Below are 16,215 nucleotides of genomic sequence, written 5' to 3' on the forward strand. Positions count from 1 at the left end.
AACAAGGGGAGGTTTGTACAAGTCCCATGCTGCACATGTCCCGGGAGACGGGCTGCATGATGACTGGTCTCAGCTGCATATGCCCCCTCGTTGCTCCTTGCCAGTGGCTGGTCTAGGAGTGGGTCTGAAACACAACTCCTAGAGGCCAAGGAAGTAGATGGGGAAATCTCATGGCAGATATGCGGTTCTGGAAAATTCTTCCTCTCTGACCGATGAGCAAAACAAGTAAAAGGGTGTTTCCCACTTGCCCTCTTCTTTGTGACAGGAAGTGATGTACGGGGCTATGGCAGTCATCTTGGGGCCATCAGGGAAGCACCACTGAGACACCAGCCCAGAGACCTGTTATTACTGAGCTGCTGAACTGACCCTGGAATCATCTTCCTCAAGGCTGGTTATTATGGGAAATAATTAAATATCTTGTTTGCTTAAGTCACTGTTGTGGGAGTTTTTACTTGCATCTAAAAGCACTCCTAACCAATACAGAAGAGGTTACCAGGACACACAAAGCATGAAATAAATCTAGAAAATCTCCTTAGATGAATGGTTCTCAAATGGGAAGAGAGTTATGTTATTTGAGAAAGCATATTCATTATTTCACTTTTATATTTGAAATCTTTTTTCATTACATAAAATATGTAAAGTCATATGTAACAAAGCCTTTGCTAGTAGGACCATACTGAAAACAGACTGGATCCTGCTATACGTGATCCTCAGTTGGGGAGGGAGGTCGGAGTAGGTATTGAAACTTCCAGAAGGCATTGTTAGATTTTTATATTAATCTAAAAGTGGTATGAGTTTAAAGAAAACTGAGAAATACTAACAGAGTGTAAATGTCTCTTTAGCAAAGACATTACTTTTACATTAAGACAAAGCCAGATAAATTCTTGACTAGAAGGCCAAATTCTTATGATTTTTTAAAGATAAAAAGCAAGACCCCAAATAAGCAAATGGACCTAATTAAACTTAAAAGCTTTTGCACAGCAAAGGGAACCATCAACAAAATGAAAAGACAACCTACTGAATGGGAGAAAATATTTGCAAATGATATGACTGATAAGGGGTTAATATCCAATATATATAATTAGCTCATACAACTCAACCTCAAAAAAACAAAGAGGGCTTCCCTGGTGGCTCAGTGGTTTAGAATCCACCTGCCAATGCAGGGGACACGGGTTCAAGCCCAGGTCCAGGAAGATCCCACATGCTGTGGAGCAACTAAGCCTGTGCACCACAACTACTGAGCCCGCACACCTAGAGCCCGTGCTCTGCAACAAGAGAAGCCACCTCAATGAGAAGCCCGCGCACCACAACGAAGAGTAGCCCCCGCTCGCCACAGCTAGAGAAAGCCCGTGTGCAGCAACGAAGACCCAATGCAGTCAAAAATAAATAAATAAATTTAAAAAACAAAAACAAAGAATCTGATTAAAAAATGGGTAGAGGACCTGAACAGACGTTTTTCCAAAAAGGACATGCAGCTGGCCAACAAGCACATGAAAAGACGCTCAACATCACTAATCATCAGGGAAATCCAAGTCAAAACCACAATGAGATATCACCTCACACCTATCATAATGGTTACCATAAAAAAAAAACAACCCAAATAACAAATGTTGGTGAGGATGTGGAGAAACGGGAACCTCTGTACGCTGTTGGTGGGAATGTACATTGGTGCAACCATTATGGAGAACAGTATGGAGGTTCCTTAAAAAACTAAAAATAGAACTACCATATGACCCAGCAATTCCACACCTGGGTAAATATCTGAAAAAAAACAAAAACACTGATTCAAAAAGATAAAGGTACCCCAATGTTCATAGCAGCATTATTTACAATTGTGAAGATATGGAAGCAACCTAATTGTCCATCAACAGATGAATGGATAAAGAAGAATGTGGCATATATATATATAAATATATATATATATATATAATGGAATATTACTCAGCCACATAAAAGAATGAAATTTGCAACAACATGGATGGACTTAGAGGGCATTATGCTTAGTGAAGTAAGTCAGACAGAGAAAGACAAATACTGTATGATATCACTTATATGTGGAATCTAGAAAATAAAACAAACTAGTGAATATAATACAAAAAGTGCAGATTCACAGATAGAACTAGTGGTTACCAGTGAGGAGAGGGAAGGGGGAAGAGACAAAATAGGGGCAGGGGATTAAGAGGTACAAACTACTGTGTATAAAATAAATAAGCTACAAGGATATATTGTACAACACAGGGAATATAGCCAATATTTTATAATAACTACAAATAACCTATAAAAATAGTGAATCACTACACTGTATGCCTGTGACTTTTACCCATAACAAATATAATATACTTCACCTAAAAAAGAAAAAAAGCAAGACCCCAAGGCATTTGATCCTTGTGGAAGGAACCCTGTGAGTTACTTTGTTGGAAAAGCACCACTTGGATAGCACGGAATTTGCTCCAGCTCTATCACTAATTTTCTGAGTGATCTCTCAGGCTGCATCTCCTCCGGTGGCATATGCGAGAGGTGGGGAGGTGACTGCTAAAGACTTTCAGGTCTCCATTTCAGAGGCGCACTTTAGGTGTTTTTCCAACTTCTCCTCCAGCTCTGCACTGCCACAGCCAGGGTAGCCGGCTGACTCCTCCTGGTGTCCCTCCTCCGGCTGCTTCAACACCATCACCTTCTCTTCCTGTGACACGGTCCTGCCCTCTGCTCCCGCCACTTCCTGCTGTCAGCCTCAGGGGTCTCACCCACTCACCCGACTCCACTCCAGCCATTACCTCTGTCAGCACAACCCCTGAATCTGTAGCTTCAGCCTGTACCTTTCTCCACTCCTAAAGCCAACACCCAATACCTTACAGCTTCCCCCTTCAGCCCTGCCCAAGTCCAATTGCTTGGAACTGTCCACAGTCACCTCGGGAAGGAGGAAAGGAGGCTAGGGCCGTATGGTCTCAGGGATTTTTATTTTTTATTTTGGTTGGGAGGAAGCAGGAAGCACTTCCCTAAAATGCTCCCCACTCAGCGTTCCCCAGGTGGCTCTCACCTCCCACTTCCACAGGAGTGTCTCATTTCTCTCCTTCCTCATCGCCTTGAGGAAATTCCTCTCTTTTCTTATTTCTCTTTGCCTCATACACACAGAGGAAAGCAAATAATTTTTTTCATTGTGCATATATACTATTTATCATTCCACAATTCTATATGACAGAAAATGATGTTTTTATATAAAAATCTATGTATTTTTTTCCTTTTTGATTAATAACAAAAGTTTTCTTAATTGAGACGAGATCACTGAAATGAAAATTAGTGTGAAATTAATTGTTTAGGGGTGAAGTCTACTGCTGTCTGCAACTTACTTGAAACTAATCAAAGTTGGATGGATGATTGGTTAGAAGAATGGATAAATGAATAGATATATGATAAAGCAAAAAGAACAAAATGTTAATTTATGACCTGGGTGGTAGATATATGGGTGTTCACTATACAATGCTTCTAACTTTTCTATTTCATTGATACTTTTCATAATAAAATGTGGGAGAATATATAATAGATAAACAACAAGGTCCTACTGTATAGCACAGGGAACAATATTCACTATCCTATAATAAACGATAATGGAAAAGAATATGATAAAGAATATGTACAACTGGATCTCTTTGCCATACACTAGAAACTAACACAACATTATAAATCAACTATACTTCAATTTAAAAAAGGGTAAAATGTTGGAGAAAATTAATACAGCATAAGTTTATCTTCCTCACTTAACTACTACTATAAGCTCCCATTCTTTATCACATTTTCTCCTTCATAGCCTCGGCATGTTATTTTGCATAAAGCTAAAAGCAGAAAAAAGATCAAGAAATATTTGTTAAGTGAATAAATAAGTGAGCGAGAGGCAGAGTGCTCTGAAATATCTTAGATCGGAACGTATTCATTCAACAGAGATTTACTGGTGAAAGGTTCCTTTTCAGCTCAGTGACCTGTTTTAGGAACAAGAAAACCCACTTTTGTTCTCTGAAACCTGAAACCATGCAATTCGGAAGAACGATTCCTAGAAAGGCAAGTGCAGCACCCACGTGGCTAGAGCCGCATGAGGAACTGCTGCTGGGGGCCTGGCGGGTCCCACTGGGAGGGAAGCCAAGAGGGCAGCAGGGGCGGCCACACCTGCACCTCCTGCATGTCCCACTCAGGACCTGCTGCATAATTTGCGGGGCCCAGTGCAAAATGACAAACTAAAAAATTATTAATCATTTCAAGACGGAAGCAGCAGAACACTGAACCAAGCGCGGGGCCCTCCTGAGTGCAGGACCTGTGTGACTGCCATTCTGATCTCTCCTCTCTCACCCAGACACTGAAAAGGCTCCACTCAGTGCCACAGCTAACATACGGCACTTTCCTCTCCCTTGGGGATCTGCGTTCCTTGGAACGATCCGTGAACAGTTTTCCCTCTCTAAATGCCCGAGGCATGCCAGGCACTCCAGCAGAGGGTGGAAGGTATCTGAGGACACAGATTCTCATTTCACCCCATGCCGCACAGGATGCCACACTCCCCTTGGGCTGCCCAGAGCCCATCGGGCTCTGAGGTGTCCTCTCTGGGGTCAAGGTCGAGCCTACAGAGAGGATGTGCCCTGGGGAGAGAGAACTGAGCCTAAGGAGGTACTTGGGACAGGGCATCTTGAGAAGAAAGAGCCAGGGCACCAAGGGGTGTTTCTAGTACCATGTCCCTCAAGGAGTGGGCCCTGGAAGAGAGCGTTCTCAGCCGGCTCTGCCACTCGATGGGCTGTGTGGAGCCTGGGAAAACAGCCAGATCTCCAATTTCCTCATCTGTAAAGTGGGAAAATAGTATCACCTCCATCCCCGGGCTGTCGGGAGCCTCAGCGGAGACAATGGGGTGGGAGAGCTCTGCTGACCCCCCATGATGACAACTGGTGGCAAGGAGAAATGGATCCCTTCTCTCTAAGAGGCTCACGTACACAAGCAAGCCATCATTTTTGAGTTAAGGCAGTGGCTCCATTCCAAAACCAGGGGACTTCCCTGGTAGTCCAGTGGTTAAGACTCCGAGCTCCCAATACAGGTGGCCCGGGTTCGAGCCCTGGTCAGGGAACTAGATCCTGCATGCCGCAAACTAAGAGACTACACGCTGCAACTGAAGATCCCACATGCTGCAACAAAGATCCTGCGTGCCACAGCTAAGACCCAGTGCAGCCAAAAAAAAAAAAAAAAAAGACCATGCTTATTCAAAAAAAAAAATAGCTGCAGTGGAATTTTTACTGGAGTGATTACAAATCTAATCCAATCAGGTCCATGTGCCAGCAAATAAACAAAGGTAGCCAACAGTCCGTCCACAGCCTGGGAGCGATGCCTGTGGCAGCTAAGATGGTAAGTCAAGCCCTGGGCTTTTCAGATATCGGTTATCAAGTGCCCACCACGAGCCCATAGGGAGGTCTTCTGACGATCCCAAGGTACAGAGGTGAGCTCAGGCTCAGAGGGGTGAAGCAACTTACTCAAGGTCACAGAGCTAGAAGTGGTTGGTGAAGCCAATATTCAAAGCTAGGTCTAGGGGCTTCCCTGGTGGCGCAGTGGTTGAGAGTCCGCCTGCCGATGCAGGGGACACGGGTTCGTGCCCCGGTACGGGAAGATCACACGTGCCGCGGGGCGGCTGGGCCGGTGAGCCACGGCCGCAGAGCCTGTGCTCCGCAACGGGACAGGCCACAACGGTGAGAGGCTCGCGTACCACAAAAAACAAAACAAAACAAAAACTAGGTCTAAGTCAGAATTTTTCAACCTTCGTTCTACTGACATTTTGAGCTGGATAATTCTTTGTTGTGAAGGGGTGTCCAGTGCATGGTTGGATGTTTAACAGCATCCCTGGCTTCTACTCAATACATGCCAGTAGCACCCTCCCCCCATTCCCAGACATGACAACCCAAAATATCTCTAGACATTTCCAGATATCCACTGGGAAGCAAAATGATCCGTAGTTGAGAATCACTGATCTAACTGAAGAATATGCCAAAGAAAACAGCTTTCAGCCCAAAGTAAGGAAGGAGTTTCTAAAAATAGATGTTATCTAACAGTGCAATGAATTTCCTTGAGAGATACTAAGCGCCCCATCACGGGAGGTATCCAAGAAGAGGTGGCTCTGGCTCCAAATTAGAAATACTCCTGCTTTCTCAGTGGCAATTGTTGGTTTTAGATAAAAGGGGTTGACGGGCAGGAACTTCTGTTGACAGCCAGGAAGGGGAGGCAAGAGGAACTGGAGGATTTGGAGAGATACTACCAGGAAACGAGGCTCCCGGTGGCCTCACCCTCTCTACTTTCCTTCTCATTTCAGCAGTGCTGGTCCACAGGAGGCCTGGAGCTCTTTTGGGTAGGAGAATGGTGCAGCGGTTAAGAAGCCAGGCTTTGTCAATGAGCCGACCTCTGCTCTCAGCCTGCTTCTGCCCTAATGAGCTGGGCAAGATATTTCACTTCAAGAAGCTGCAGTACTCCTCACCTCTAAAATGGGGATAAACACCTAGTACAGAGCCTGACATATAAGAAGTGCTCATTTAAAAGCGGCTGTTGTGTTTTCCATTTCTTGGTGAGTGACACACCGACCCCACAGCCAGCCCCACTGAGCTCAGAAGAATCATCCTTGACCTCTCCCTGTTTTTCACTGTGGCAGAAACTGCTAATAGTTTCCCAATATCAGTTCTCTTCTATTTAGAAATAGACTTCTGTTATTTAACTGAAAACATGGCTGCCTAGAATAGAGACTACATTTCCCAGGCTCCTTTGTGGCTGGGTATGACCATGTGACTAAGTTCCAATGAAATGGAAATGGAAACATAGTTTGCAACTTCCAGAAAGCAACCCTAAAGGAAGGATGTGTTCTTTTCTTTGGCTCTTCATTCTTCCAGCTGGCTGGAATGCTGACAGGATGAATAGAGCTTAAGCAGCCATCTTGGGGCCATGAGAAAGAGGCTCAAAATGAGGAAGGTGAAACAGTAATTTGGAAGGAGTTGAGGTCCCTGATGATCATGGAGCTGCCATACCAGCCAGAACCACATCTGGATTAGCTTGGCTTTTCTATCATGCACACCAAACCAAATCCTAACTGATACACTGCCCCTGACTTCAAGGAATTTGTCAATTAGGATGAGAATAAAAGCAAAAGATAAACAAACAGCATCAAAAAAATTAAATTAAAAATTCTACAATGCAACTGGGACAAGTGTGATAACTGAGGTAAGATCAAAGCAGGTGGCAGGACAGGGGAGGGAGGAACAGCCTCTCCCAAGGTACAGTGGGAATGTCAAGAAGGACATCACAGAATGGGTGATGTGTGACTGGGCTTTGAAGGATGAGTAGAAGTTTGCAGGGAGGAAGAAAGAGGAATTTAAGGATGAGTAAAAGAAAGAATAAGTGTACAGAGCTGAGTTCGAGGAGCTGGGAGGGAATTGCTCAAAGTGACTGGAGCACAGAATGAGGAGTCTGTAGACGCAGGTTGGGGCTTAGGTATAAGGATTCACTTTTACCCTCTATGCCTTTGCCTGTGCTGTTTCCCCTGCCTGGAGCACCCTCTAGCCTTGAAGCTCTTAGCTGCTCCTCTTTCCGTGTTCCACAACAGTTCTAACACTCCCCTTTACATCAGCTATCTTATCATTCTTTCTTTACTTGGTTCTCCCCAACTACAAGGGGGTACCTCTAGGACATGGAGTGTGCCCACTGTTTCTGAAGGTCAACACCCAGGGCCATAAAGGGGACACGCCCTCCTTGACGGTAGAGGCCACACCTTTTCCTTGCTGCCATTCTCCTGTGCTGGCACACGATAGGTGCTCAAAAGAAGTTTACTGGGGCTTCCCTGGTGGCGCAGTGGTTGGGAGTCCGCCTGCCGATGCAGGAGACACGGGTTCGTGCCCTGGTCCGGGAAGATCCCACATGCCGCGGAGCAGCTAAGCCCGTGAGCCATGGCCGCTGAGCCTGTGCGTCTGGAGCCTGTGCTCCGCAACGGGAGAGGCCACAACAGTGAGAGGCCCGCATACCGCAAAAAAAAAAAAAAAAAAAAGAAGTTTACTGGATGAGCTCTGAAAAAAAGACACACATGGATAAAGCAGAGCAGAAGACACAGGAAGTAGGACCTAAATGCAGAAGGTGTGGGCATATTTTTCACAGGGATCTTTAAACCAACAAAAATCTGAGATAAGATTTGTCCTACTGATGAGTATTAATACCTTCCCGCAAACTTTCCTACATTTTCTTGGAAACCTCTGGAAATTTCTTTCACGTTAATCCAAAACATGAATAAATATCTATGCACAAAAATGCTTACTGCAACATTATTCATGGTAGGAAATAAAAGGAAATAATCTAACATTTGGGAACTACACATATTATGGGATAGCTACAGTCGTCGATAATCACATTTATGCGGCACCAGTAATGATATGGGAAAAGGCTTATGATGAAATTAAATTTACAACAGACATTGTTTGTACAGGATGATGTCAACTCCATTAACAGGCTTAGAGAGAGAGTGAGTCTCTGCTCTGTTATGTTAACAGTGGTTTCCTCGGGGTAGTAAATTATGTTTATCACCTTTGGTATTTTCTAAGATTTCAACAACGAAGACATCTTAGCTTTATAATAGGGAGAATAAGAACTAACTGCACTCCTTTTAGAAAACAAAATAAAATAGAGTTATTCCACTGGAAAAAAAATTTTTTTAATGTCTTCCACATCCTTAGAACATCTTTTATTTTCTTTAGTAAAAAGTGAGAGTTTGGGATTCCTTTTTTGATACATTCTAAACTGCCACACGCATCACTCTCCATTCCAACTGCTCTGCCCTCTGCCCCACTTGCACTGGACGATTATTGTGGTCAAGTAAGCCAGAACATTAAATTCTTTGCTCTAATTCTAAGAAAGAGATGCCATGCACGAGGGGGCCCCAAGGACTGCATATTCTCATTGAGTCTGTCCCGGACATCATTTCCATAAGACACCCACGTTTATCAATGCCACTGGCAGTGGTGCAGAGAGCTGAATGCAAATAGCAAAATTCTGTTAGGAGCCCAGTGCTGCGGGAATGTGGCTGACTTGGAATCTAGGGCAATGCTGGGCCCAGTTTGCTTCTGCGTAAGACACAAGGGGCAGATGACCTTGTGGGCAGGCAGTGGCCCTGAAGATTTTTCAGGGGTGGATGGAGGTACATATTCAAATGTCTACAGAGTCAGGCAGGGAAAGTTAATAAGAACAGAGGACTGTGTGTGGAGCATGACCGAGTGGTGGGGACTGGGGCAACCAGGAGACGATATCCTTTGTCTAAAGAGGACAGCTGCCACTCAGATGCCACCAGCCGCAGCAGGCCCAGATCTGCCTAATTTAAAAGTGAAGCCTAAAAACTGGATTTTCGCATGACATCTTTTAGTTCTTAAATGTTGTCAATTAGTCAGTTGTTTCATTTGTTTTCTTGGACACTTAAACACAGGTCAAGCAAAAACACATTTGGGGGATCTGACCTGTGAGCCCTGAACTGGAAGTGTGACTCTAGTTCACAGGGGATCCAGGGTGCTGAATATGAGGTAATGACCCTGGAGAGACACCTTTGCGGTATTTGCCCAGCTCACACCAAGCCTCCTCTCTGAGAACCACCACCCACCTAGGGATGGGCCCTGGCAGCCAAAGTCACATCATGTAAACTCGACACCTAGGCACACGTGACCGGACCAAAGGTTGTCTTCTGATCCCAAATGGGCCAATCAGTCCAATTCTTCCTCCAGAAGACTGGAATCAGAGTTGTGCAGTCAAGACAGTCTGTTGGTCTCGTGAGCTGAAGTGACAGGGACGTGAGGGCTGAGGCTGCCGCTGGGGGGCGGTGTTGCTCACCTCCAGGCAGAAGGAGAGGAGGTGACAGAAGGCAGCAGACTAATGTAATAAGGCACGTGCTGGAGTAGCTGATATCCCCGTGCACAGAGATGAACTCAGACCTTTTTTCCCTTACACCACACACAAAGATTAACCCAATACAGACCAAAGTCCTAAATGTAAGAGCCAATCCTCTTAAAAGTTTCAGAAGAAAGAAAAGGAAATCTTTATGACTTTGAGTTAGCCAAACATTTCTTAGACACAACACCAAAGACACAACCAATAAAGGAAAAAAATTGCTAAATTGGACTTCATCACAACTAAAAAATTCCCTAAGAAACTGCAAAGCTACAGAATGGGAGAAAATGTTTGTATATCATATATTCGATAGATCATATATCTGACGTATCCAGAGTATATAAAGAACTCTTATAACTCAATAATAAGAAGACAGATAACCCGATGTAAAAATGGGAAAAGGATCTGAATAGATATTTCACCAAAGAAGATATAGGAATGGCTCACAAGCCCATGAAAAGATGTTCAACATCGTTAGTCATTAGGGAAATGCAAATCGAAACCACGATGAAATATCACTGCACACCCACCAGGATGACTGTAATTTTAAAAGAAAGATAGTAATAAATACTGAGGAGAATGTAGAGAAATTAGAAGCCTCATATACTATTGCTGGGAACGTAAAATGGAACAGCCACTGTGGAAAGTCTGGCAGTTCCTTAACAGTTAAACATGGTTAGCAGATGGTTCTGCGATTCCATATCTAGACATATGCCCAAGAGAACTGAAGATATATGTCCATGTATTTGTGTGTGAATATTTCTAGCTCTATTCATAATAGCCAAAAAGTGAAAACAACCCAAATGTCTATCAACTGGTGAGTGGATAATCAAAATATGATATATCCATATATTATTTGTCAATAAAAGGAACAAAGTACTAATCCATGCTATAATACAGAGGAACTGCAAAAACATCATGCTAAATGAAAGAATCCAGACACAAAAGGTCACATATTGTAGGATTCCATTTATATGAAATGTCCAGAATAGGCAAATCCATAGAGATAAAAAGTGGATTAGTGGTTGCCTAGGGTTTATTATTAGTGGTTGACTGGGGATGGGAATGGAGGAGTCTTTGGAAGTGTTGACAACGTTCTAAAATTGGATTCCGATGATGACTGTATAACTCTGTACATTTGCTAAAAAATTTGTATTGTATGATTCACTTAGAATAGGTGAACTTCATGGCATGTAAATTATACCTCAAAAACGTTGTTTAAAAAGAAATTCAGTGGTCCAGGAAAGAAGCTGCCTGGGTTTCCAGATCTGTCTGTCTGTTTTAAAAATCTATTTTGGTGCTCTAGTGTTGCACCCCAAAACACCTACCACAGGATTTTTTTTTTTTGAAGGAAATAGAGACTTGTTAGACAAAGAAGGATGAAACTAAAGGTGGTTCCTAAAGAACCAGTATAGTTGGGCCACAGTTTTGACTCTGAGTTTCCCACGAGCCAGAGCAAAGAGGAAAACGGGATCAATTACAAGATTCTAGTGTCATTTAAATGAAAGCAAACTAGTTGCTTAGCAGAAGGACAGCTTTAGCTGGTACTAAGTTTTAGACAAAATGTATCTCATGGTTTCTTATAAAGGAAGCAGAGCGAAATGATACACATAACTTCTTAGTTAATCATCAGAAGTGGAAACACGGAAATGATTTAGCTACATCATCCCTTTCTTCGTGCACCTCTATGGTTTTCTCTCCCTGTATAATTTGGTTTGAGAGTTTTGGAAGGTTGGACTTGCTTGGTTGTTTGTCTGCCCCTTCCATCCCCCACCCCTGGTGTGACAGGCTGGGATTTTTTAAATTAGGTACAGGAGAGGGAAGCTGCAGGTTAATCAACACTAAATGGCCAAGAAAAGAAGTATAAAAAGTCCGGCTCCATTATCTCTTATTCTCTAGCCTAGAAAAGCAATGGAGAAACAGAAAAGTAATATTTCAAAGACTTTCTACATACCTGCACTGGGCTGGGAGGTTTTCCTCATTCAATCCTCACAGTGCTGCTAACCTCATAAGAAAGGAATCGTTCTTGCCCCCATTTTAGAGATGTGCAAACAGAGACTTCTGCAGTTTATTGGTTGCCCTGCACTAAGCTCCAAGGGTGACTGAAGAGCAAGTTTCATTTAAAGGCCCAAGTGATACCTCCCTGCTAAGACATTTGAATGAGCTGCAGACACCACCCTCCCCACCCTCACTAACCTTCCTTTTCACTACAGTGAGAAAGAGAGGAAAGTGAATAAATGCTTTAAATAATGATTTCATGGAGCTAGAAATATGAACATCCGTGCTGACATTAGTCAAGGACGCAGCAAACACGGTACCAGGCCCAGCACATGCACACGTATCATTTCAGGACATGAAAAATGTTTTCTTTCTGTTCCAAATCCCTGGAGATTAAGCTGCGAGAAAGGCTTTTCAAAGACCAAAGTTATCCAGACTGTCCTCCTCTTAAGAAAAAAAATTTACGACACTGAAGTAAATAAAAGAGCTAGCAGAAGAGAAAGGAGAGGCAGATGCAGTGTTCCCAAGCGAGAGCTCCCAGGTGATCAGGACTTTCTTTAACGTCTCTTCCTCCTTCACTCAGGTGACCGGGTGCCTGGCTGTGCAGAGGCCACCCCAACCCCACACCAGGGCTCTTCAGCGCCACCAGCTGGTCAAGCCCTCCCACTGGTTCAAGGGCCAGACTTGGCAGTGACAGGTATATACTGGGGCACAGGTGTGTGTGTGTGTGAAACAGTCTGGCTGCTGGTTCCATTCTGCCATTCATTCATTCGCTCATCCATCCATCCACCTACCTACCCACCCATTCTCCCTTCCTTCCATCCATCTATCCGTCTGCCCCAAAAGTCTCTACGTATCAAGGGATCAGGTACAAATGTTATGACAGGTGAAGGATAAACACAATCCCTGTCCTAATGGAGCTTACAGCCTATACCAGTGGTTCTCAACCTTGGCCTGGAGAGCTTTTAAAACATACCAAGATCCTGGGAAGCTTTTAAAACATACTAAGACATCTGCTTCAAGGAAGACGGGGTACAGATACTTTTCCCCTATTCTTCTGCTAAGTACAATTAGAAAACCCTGGACATCATATTTAAAATAAACATACGATGACTCTGAAAAATGGAGAGGCAAAGGCACACTAGTTATTCTTTGGACTTCTTTGGAATCCAGGACCCAAAGAATGACACAGCAATCAGTCCCCTGGGTTTTCATTTGGCCAAATATATCTGAGACTTTGAGCTAAAGAAGTTGGCAACTCAAAACACCAAAGGGCACAGACCAAAAAAAGAGCCACAATAAAAGCCTGCTGTGTCTACACAAAAACACAGGAAAGGTGCAGGCCAGGAAAAAAGAAAACTTCTAGATAATAACTGCTCTACTGCAGCCAAACACCACAGAAAACACTAGATCCCTGTTCCCATCCTCGCCAGCAAAGGCTGAGTGGGGAGCCAATATTTCTATCCTTGTCAGGCTATGACAAGGTGACCCCCCCCCCACTGGGGTGGTGTCCCTACAATCCCTAGTAGGGACTTTCATCCCCATCAGGTGGAGACAAGCCTTGCATCCACCTCCACAGTGCAAGTGGAGGCACATCAACCCCTCCCAGCCAGGGAGTTATCCCTGGGGGCCTGGCGGGGAGCCAGAACTCCTCCCCACCCACCCCACTTAGCAGTAATGAAGACCCCCTCCCCCTTCAACTGTCACAGAAGCCAAGTGGGGAACCTGGACTTCTATTCCCACCTGGAAGTAATGAGCCAGTGATGACAGAGATGTTCGGATTATCTGACAAATATTTTAAAGTAATCAACATAAAAATACTCAATGTCCAAATGGGAACATGTTTGAAACAAATGAAAAAGTAACAAGTCCCAGCAAAGAAACAGAAGATAAAAAGAAGAACCACATGGAAATTTTTGAACTGAAAAATCTAATAACTGAAAAAAAAAAAAAAAAACCCTCAATGGAAGGTTTCAACATCAGGATGGAGAAAGCTGAGGAAAGAATCAATGAACTAGAAGACAGAACAATAGAAATTACCCAATCTGAACATCAGAAGAAAAAGAGACTGAAAAAAAAAACAAAAAACCCATAGTCCCAGGGACCTGTGGCACAGTAACAAAAGAGCTAACATTCCTGTAATCATAGTCTTGGAAGGTGATGAAAAGGAGGGTGGGGATGAAAAGATACTTGAAGACATAATGGCTAAAAACTTCCTAAATTTGACAAGAGACATAAACCTACAGAATCAAGAAGGTAAATGAACCTCAAACAGGATAACCGCCCACCCCCCCCAAAAAAAACCACCCACACCAAAACACGTAATAATTAAACTTCTGAAAATTAAAGACAAAGAAAGAAAGCTGCCAGTGAAAAAACATCTTACCATAAGAATGACAGCAGATTTCTCCTCAGAAAATATGGAGATGGGCCGGAAGTGACACAATGCTTCTCAGATGCTGAAAGAAAAGAACTGTCAACCCAGAATCTTACACTCAATGAAAATATCCTTAAGGAATAAAGGAAAGTCAATACATTCTCATATGAAGAACCTGTACAGGACTTTTATGCTGAAAACTACAAAACGCTAAGGAAAGAAATAAAAGATCTAAATAAATGGAGAGATACACATGTCCACAGCTTAGAAGATTCACAGTAAATAAGTAAGCATAGTAAATAAGTCAGTTCTCCTCAAACTGATGTACAGATTTAATGCAATTTCTATCCAGATCTCAGCAAGGTGTCTTACAGAGAAGGACAAGACTATTCTAAAATCTATATGGAAAGGCAAAGGAACTAGAAATAGCTAAAATAGTCTTAAACAAGAAAAATAAAATGGAAGAGATCAGGCTGTGTGATTTCACGACTTATTATATAGCTACAGTAATCAAGACTGTGGTATCAGTGGAGAATAAAGGAACAGAATAGAGAACCAAGAAACAGACGCACACATATATGCCCAAGAGATTTTTGACAAAGATGCAAAATCAATTTAACTGAGGAAAGGGTATTTTCAACAAACGGTGCTGGAGCAATTGGACATCCATAGGAAAAAAACTGAAATCTCATACTTCATTAAAAAAATGTACTCAAAATGGTTCACAGACATAAAGGTAAATCATAAAACCATAAAACTTTTAGAAAAACACATTAGAGAAAATCTTCAGGGTCCAGGCCAAGGCAAAGAGTTCTTAGATCTGACACCAAAAGCATGAACCATAAAAAGAAAAACTGATGAATCTGCTCTCTCCTTCAGTTATTTACCTACCCCCATTATAATCTTCACTGGATCTATGTGTCTCTTATATCATCATTTCTTTTGTATATTTTCTAATGGATCCACCTTTTTTTAAGCTTAAATTCATTTTACTGTATATGAAAAACTAATCATCTGTTTTTTGTCATCTATAGAAACCTTCCATAAGAATAAACAGAGTGGCAAAAAACAGTGTGACTGAATTCTAGCCAGACATTTCGAGGAAGGCTCTGCTTTGTTTAAAAAAAAAAAACAAAAAGATGAGCAGGTGTAAGATAGGTGTTAAAGACCTACCAGCACCAAATGGAGACTCTCCTGGATGTAATCAGAGGGACTGCAAGCCCATGTGAGTCAATGTTAATTAATGCCACATCTGAGTACCATTTAGAGTCATAAAGTACCACCTAAAATGCAGTAAATACTGTTTTAAATCTCATCATACAATTGTTTTGCTCCTAAATGCCTCTAAGGAAAAGTTCAAACTCTTCAGGCTGCTGGCATGGCATTTCCTTCGTGTCTGACCCACTCAACTCCAGTAAAAATGAGTTCACTATCCCCAAACACTCAGGTTCTTTCAGCCTTTGGGCTCTGTACATGTTACTCCCTCCTCCTGGAAGAGAATGTGCCTTGAGACTTGGGACCACATCTTTGTTTACTATTGTCTCCTTCTGGGCCGACTTCAGAGCCTGCCTGGAACAAAGTAGGTGAGAAGGATGAAAAGGGAGGGGGGGTTGTGGAAAGGTTGATAAAGAAGATGGGAAGACAAGAGAAAGGAAGGGAGGAAGGATGGAGGGAGGGAGGGACACAGAGAGGGAGGAAGGGAGTTATTGATGAACTTCTATTTATTGTACAAAACCCATCTTAAAAGTTCCTTCCTCTGAAGCTTTCCCATATCATTTAGCCACCTCTAAGCATTCCTTCCTCTGGGATCCCACAGTACTGTTTCCTTATCTCTATCAAGACATTTATCTCTGTTCTCTACTGAATGAATAAATGAATGAATGAATGAAATCAGGTCTCCTTCATTAGACTGATCCTTACAA

At 42.9% G+C, this 16,215-nt stretch overlaps 2 protein-coding genes across 15 annotated transcripts in view; both read right to left on the reverse strand.

The window, feature by feature from the left end:
* ATG7 (autophagy related 7) overlaps positions 1-16,215 on the reverse strand; it is a 319,810-nt gene that overhangs the window by 249,472 nt on the left and 54,123 nt on the right. The gene's annotated exons all lie outside the window — the stretch shown is intronic.
* HRH1 (histamine receptor H1) overlaps positions 1-16,215 on the reverse strand; it is a 74,043-nt gene that overhangs the window by 3,687 nt on the left and 54,141 nt on the right. For 7 of the 14 annotated variants that reach the window (XM_059076105.2, XM_067043426.1, XM_067043425.1 and 4 more), the window contains one exon: positions 14,303-14,375. The exons of 6 other annotated variants lie outside the window; for them this stretch is intronic. The gene's annotated coding sequence lies outside the window, so the exon portion shown is untranslated. Of the gene's footprint in view, positions 1-5,495; positions 5,712-14,302; positions 14,376-16,215 lie in introns of those variants that run through there. One more of the 14 variants, XM_067043435.1, reaches the window with a different exon arrangement.

Source organism: Kogia breviceps, chromosome 10 (assembly GCF_026419965.1).
Source record: "Kogia breviceps isolate mKogBre1 chromosome 10, mKogBre1 haplotype 1, whole genome shotgun sequence".
In the NCBI taxonomy this organism is placed as follows: domain Eukaryota; kingdom Metazoa; phylum Chordata; class Mammalia; order Artiodactyla; family Physeteridae; genus Kogia; species Kogia breviceps.